Genomic DNA, 7,153 nt, shown 5'->3' with positions numbered 1-7,153 from the left:
GATGTGTATAATCAACCTTGCTGAACTTGTGCATCTCATTGAATTCCTGACGGGTACATCAAGAGCAAGCATATCATCCGCCGTGAATGTCTTTTTGAGGATGACTGCCTTCACAAACGTTTCGTACTGAAAGTATTGCTCAGCACTTGCTGTGATATGGTCGTACAGATGCCAGTGAGAGTGTACACAAACTGTACATTGTATGGGTATGATGTGGATGATGTTGAGAGAGGGGGGATGAAAGACGGGGAAGGGGGATGGCAAACAAGTATACCTTCTGTCGGTGAATGTTATGTGTGCATGCTACACTGATCTGACACTTGGAGACGGGATGGTGGTAAGAGTACTTACAGTAAATACATGCATACAGGCAGACACACACACGCACCTGCACGCACGCACGTAGTTGAACACATACACACACAAACGCACGCGCGCTCACACACACATACAAGCTGGATGGTAGATTTCCTGAACAGAACGTGTACACGTAGTCAACAGATTTAGCTCAACTGCATCAGCATAGACAGGTGCAGACAGGTGCAGACAGGTGCAGACAGGTGCGGGCAAGTGCAAATGCATGTAGACAAATATTATAAGACATTGCAGATGATAGCCAGAGACACAATGTATATTAACACATACATTACTGGCATTCATAGATAGATAGATAGATAGATAGTTAGTTAGTGAGTGAGTGAGTGAGTGAGTGAGTGAGTAGTGAGTGAGTGAGTGAGTGAGTGAGTGAGTGTGAGTATGAGTGAGTGAGTGAGTGAGTGAGTGAGTGAGTGAGTGAGTGAGTGAGTGAGTGAGTGAGTGAGTCTGCTTATAGAAGAAAGGCAATGCAGGTCTTAAGTGAGTATATTTTCTGCTGACAGACCTCGAACCATAATAGAGGCAAACCCGGATTTAAACCCACTATTCTTATATTACTGGAGGAGCCACAGGATGCAACTATGTTACCCTCCTTTAAAAAATTTGACTTTCCTTGTTCTCCGGACCGTCCCCCGCCCCTTCCTCTATATAATTCACAATGACAAGCATGTTATCTTTTCTAGAACTTGAAAGCGAAATTCAAATGAAAGTGTATCTCTCTTAATCTGTCCCCATCGTACAATGCTCACTTACAGCTGGGAGTGACTGGACACAAATACACAATGGGAGTAAACGGACACCTCGGCCATACATGTGAAGGTAATAGCACACAAGCACAGGTGCATCTCAAGTGTGTTGGATGCACAGGAAAAACATTGCAGTTTGCACACTGCCACTCTCGATCACGATTTTAACACACACAAGTTATAAATACATTATTCTTTTTATTGTTCTTAGCGGTGTTTCAGAGCTTGCTCGTCATCGGGTTTATTCATATTCTTCCTCGTTACCCGGTAGTTCTTACCCATAACAGGTGTTATGTTCTTCCAATTTATAAATGCCGAGGTAACACACACATTATGTGCGCAGGAATCGGATAGACGTTACATATAGAGGTACTAAATGTACATGAAACCCACATATATTTCATACACAGGTTACATGCACAGTTAACTCTCGGGTTACATCTACAGGCAGCGATAACTGGTAACACACACACAAACACACGCACACACAGACACAGAGAGGTTACATGAATAGTTAACTCTCGGGTAACATGTATAGGCAGCGATAACAGGTAACGCACACACACACACACACACACACACACACACACACACACAGAGGTTACATGCACAGCTAAATCTCGGGTAAATATCAGCTACAACAGGTAACACACACAGGGAACAGGCACAGGCAGCAAGACGAGGTAACACACAAGTTACATGCACAGGTAAAATATGTAACATGGATAAATAACGCATAGATATGTAACATACACAGGTAACACAGGCGGGTAACATGTATAGACAGAATGTAGAGGTAACAAAATCATACTGGTACGAGTGATACGACAGTATTTCAATATCGTTAAACCCAACTCACTCTGAACGATGAGACTTTGAACTCATGTTGGGTGGGTGTAAACCTGACGGTTCGACTGACAGCTTTCAGAGTAAATATTACAAACGACACCACAATAGTGGGTTTGACGAAACATCAAACCTTTGTTTACAGAATGAAAATAGTTAGGAGACTAGTAAAGCAGGTTCCCAAGGAGTCGCTGACTGCTCTGATGTAAAAACCTCCGTCATGAAACCTTCCCCATACAACATTAACTTACACATCATTCATTCATTGCGAATAATGTTAAAAATAGTTTGTGGGTTTCCAGTTTAATTAATTTGTCACTCGGCCACATTCTGGAATACAAAAAAAACATCTCGTTTGGACAGGTTTTCAGCGCAGTCTGACCAGGATTTTCACCGCATAGACACGGAACAATAACGCTTTGGCTGGGATAGAGAGCGTATTGAAAATGGCCGCCTCTACAAGCAGCGAGCTGTGACCGGACTGGGTGAACTTCTCCCATCTCCCTGTTCACGGAAGAGCTGTTTGTGCTGACAGCGACGGAGTCGGACACTGTAGAGCTCGCTTGGAGGTTACACAGCTGTATCTTATGTGGATGTTGATAACAACGGCATCGGGACCATTCTGAAAGATCCACACTCGTGTCTTCGTGTACGGCCATATTCTTTTTGTACAGGTAAGGAGATAAGTAGTTTAACACGTGTTCAGTGTCCGTGACAGTGGTTGTGCTCGCGGTATATAGTTATGGCTGTGTTATGAAAGTGGTCTGTCTGAGCTATGGCGGGGCTTAATCAGGAGTTCTGGCTTTCGTGTTTTTTGTGAATGTCTGACTCAGAATCTTGCTGAACCTTCTTTCACTATCACTGCAGTGACAGGACTGGAGTTATTCGTTAGGTATTCGGCATTCAAAGATATGAATATCATTTTTCTTTAGAAGTTTCTCTTGATGTGAAGTACGATAGCACGTTATAGTCGTTGATCTGCCTGGCGATATTACATCTGAACTGTAACTCGTACAACGTTACCTTCATTAACCTACCTTATGATAGAACGCCTGGCTTGAATTGTACATTTGTACGTTACCTCCATTACGCTGCCTGGCAATACAACGTCTAAACTGTACACTCGTGCAACGACACTTTCATTAAGCTACCTTACGATACAACATCTGACTTGTCTAATCGTACAACGTTACTGTCATTATTCTACCTTCCGATACAACATCTGATTGTACACTCGTACAACGTTACCCTCATTTAGCTACCTTTCGATACGTCTGAATTGTACATTCGTACAACGATAAGCTCATGAAGCTATCCGATATAACATCTGAATTGTCCAATCGTACAACGTTACCTTCATTAAGCTTCCTTTCGATACAACGTCTGTACACTCGTCCAATCCAGAATGGTGTGAAACAGACAAATGGACAGTCAGCTGTGTGGGGATGCCTAGTCAGTCATGTGATGAAGTTGATGATGCACAAGTTCCTGGAACTTTCCAGAACGCTGGACTAATGTACCTGGACATTGGAACATATGTTAACCTTTTCGCAAGATAAAATGTCAAGCCTTGTGCTGGTAGTATTATTGTCTTAAGGGGACAGAAAGTCACACCTGAAGTCACAGATGAGGTCATAGATGAGGTCACAGATGAGGTCATGTTTTTAATATACTATAGAGTGCAATGTCTATCTTTGTGCATGTAGCATTTTTGTCAGAAGACAGAAGGGATGAAAGATGAGCTCACTGACACGACGAGCTTCTCTGATTATTCTTCCAAATCGGTGTGAAACATGTTACATAAACCTTACTAGACACATTTACACATGTACTTATGTTGGGATTGATGCACACACACACGAGAGTGTATCCTGAACGCAACTGTCCAATATTGTTCAGCCTGTGTCGTGCAATATTGAAGCCATAAATCAATCTTTTATTGACGCATTAAATGAAACTAATTTGAAATCGACCATCTGGTCTATTGATTTTAAGGACGAAGCCGTGCGTGTCTTATTAAGGGAGTTCATTATGTTTTCAGTCCATATGACATTTGACCTTGGTGACCGGAGCATGCCGTGAAAAGAACCAACATGGACTGTCCTCTTAGGCTTTGTAGTGAATGGACATAAATAAACTGGGGAGAGAGGGAGGCAGAGAGACAGAGAGACAGTGAGAGGGCAATAGACAGCTTTGTCAAACTAAATGTGCAAAGGAGTGTTGGAAATAGTGGCCTTTCTCTCTTAGGAAGGGACATTCATACGTCTTTTAAGATGAGACCTTCACATAAACAAATGTCAGATAGTCGATATTTATTTGTTTTTTCTCTCTCTCTCTCTCTCCTGTTTATTTATTAACGAGAGAGAGAGAGAGAGAGAGAGAGAGAGAGAGAAAGAAAGAGGGAAAGAGAGAAAGATTAATTGATGTCCAGAATAGCGAGAGAGAGAGAGAGAGAGAGAGAGAGAGAGAGAGAGAGAGAGAGAAAGAGAGTAGGTGAGAACATAAACTGATGTCCACAAAACGAGAGACAGAGAGACTCAGAAAGGGAGAGAGATTGAGATATATTACTTGATGTCCAGAATAGCGAGGTGTCAGTTTATACAACATATCGCCAAAACTTACAGATTAGAAAGTGGAAATGTAAAAGATTCCTGATAATAACGTATCTGTACCATGACACACACTGAACAATCGAAAAATATATATGTCTGTCAAGGTCAGTATTTTTTAAGGCAACTTCATATTGAAAGTGTTCTGTTATACCAAACAAAGTGGTGTCTATATCTGCTTGTGCTCCCGATTGAACGTTTCCTAGTTCCCAAGGTTTTAGCTTCAGAGAGCGGGAAGTTGTTGTGTCTCAAAGGGTATGTTTAGATACTGACAACTGAGTGTTTGGCCTCTAATAACAGTGTTTATACTATGTATTCAGTGAACCGTTACCGATGTGTTAAATGAAGCGAAACTGTCACCCAGGTCGTGAGATTCCCATAGGCTGGCTTTTGTGAACAAGTGTATACTATTATGGCAACATATGTGTCATAACACGTATGCTAAATCTATATCTAATCTGCCAATATATCTTCCGAATGCTTAATCTATATACACAACTTATTGACGGTTATGTGTCTTCAAGTATACGCCTCGTATGTAGGGTTGGATCAATGTGCACACAACACATGGTTGACGGGCAATAGATTTTTGTGTCTCCGTTATATGAAACCTATTAGAATACATTTCAAATAGTTCTTTTCATTTCACACGTAGATTGGCATATATTTACCATTACCATGTATATATCTCACCCAGTGCCCGGCATCGCATGTATATTGGCATATATTTACCATTACCATTTGTATATTTCACCCAGTGCCAGGCATCGCACGTATATTGGCATACATGCATATTTCATATTGTCACTTATATTTCACATAGTGACATATGCAAGTGTTCATCGCACAGTCATTACATTACTTTTGACATATGTATAATTCACATGGTAGAGTATATTTGACATATGTATATTTCACATGGTAGAGTATATTTAAAATGTGTATATTTCACATGAAAGCATATATTTACGTGTGTATAATTCACATGACATCATATATTTGACGTATGTATAATTCACATGGCATCATATATTTGACGTATGTATAATTCACATGGCAGCATATATTTGACGTATGTATATTTCACATGGTAGACTATAGTTGACATACGTATGTTTCACATGGCAGCATATATGTGACATATGTATATTTCACATGACAGCATATATTTGACGTGTGTATAATTCACATGGCAGCATATATTTGACATATGTATAGTTCACATGGTAGAATATATTTGACGTATGTATAATTCACATGGCATCATATATTTGACATATGTATATTTCACATGACAGCATATATTTGACGTATGTATATTTCACATGGCATCATATATTTGACATATGTATAGTTCACATGGTAGAATATATTTGACGTATGTATGTTTCACATGGCATCATATATTTGACGTATATATAATTCACATGTCATCATATATTTGACGTATGTATAATTCACATGGCAGCATATATTTGAGATATGTATATTTCACATGGCATCATATATATGACATATGTATATTTCACATGGTAGAATATAGTTGACATATGTATATTTCACAGGGTAGAATATATTTGACATTTGTATGTTTCACATGGCAGCATATATTTGACGTATATATAATTCACATGGCAGCATATATTTGACATATGTATATTTCACATGACAGCATATATTTGACGTATGTATATTTCACATGGTAGAATATATTTGACATATGTATGTTTCACATGGCATCATGTATTTGACGTACATGTATATATAATTCACATGGCATCATATATTTGACATATGTATATTTCACATGGCATCATATATTTGACGTATGTATAATTCACATGGCATCATATATTTGACGTGTGTATAATTCACATGGCATATATTTGACGTATGTATGTTTCACATGGCAGCATATGTTTGACGTATGTATATTTCACATGACAGCATATATTTGACGTATGTATAATTCACATGGCAGCATATATTTGACATATGTATATTTCACATGACAGCATATATTTGACGTATGTATATTTCACATGACAGCATATATTTTACATATGTATATTTCACATGGTAGAATATATTTGACATATGTATGTTTCACATGGCAGCATATATTTGACGTATATATAATTCACATGGCATCATATATTTGACGTATATATAATTCACATGGCAGCATATATTTGACGTATGTATGTTTCACATGGCATCATATATTTGACATATGTATATTTCACATGACAGCATATATTTGACGTATGTATAATTCACATGGCATCATATATTTGACGTGTGTATAATTCACATGGCATATATTTGACGTATGTATGTTTCACATGGCAGCATATGTTTGACGTATGTATATTTCACATGACAGCATATATTTGATGTATGGATAATTCACATGGCAGCATATATTTGACGTATGTATAATTCACATGGCATCATATATTTGACGTATGTATGTTTCACATGGCAGCATATATTTGACGTATGTATATTTCACATGGCATATATTTGACATATGTATATTTCACATGGCAGCATATATTTGACGTATGTATATTT

At 38.6% G+C, this 7,153-nt stretch overlaps 1 protein-coding gene across 1 annotated transcript in view; it reads left to right on the top strand.

The window, feature by feature from the left end:
• The first annotated feature begins 2,376 nt into the window (after window positions 1-2,376).
• LOC124289265 overlaps window positions 2,377-7,153 on the top strand; it is a 49,466-nt gene continuing 44,689 nt past the window's right edge. The window contains exon 1 of the mRNA XM_046725871.1: window positions 2,377-2,641. The gene's annotated coding sequence lies outside the window, so the exon portion shown is untranslated. The remainder of the gene's footprint in view (window positions 2,642-7,153) is intronic.

This window comes from Haliotis rubra, unplaced genomic scaffold, assembly GCF_003918875.1.
Source record: "Haliotis rubra isolate DU_JTF1 unplaced genomic scaffold, ASM391887v1 Scf438, whole genome shotgun sequence".
Taxonomy (NCBI): Eukaryota; Metazoa; Mollusca; class Gastropoda; order Lepetellida; family Haliotidae; genus Haliotis; species Haliotis rubra.
This window is presented reverse-complemented; position numbering and strand designations above follow the sequence as displayed.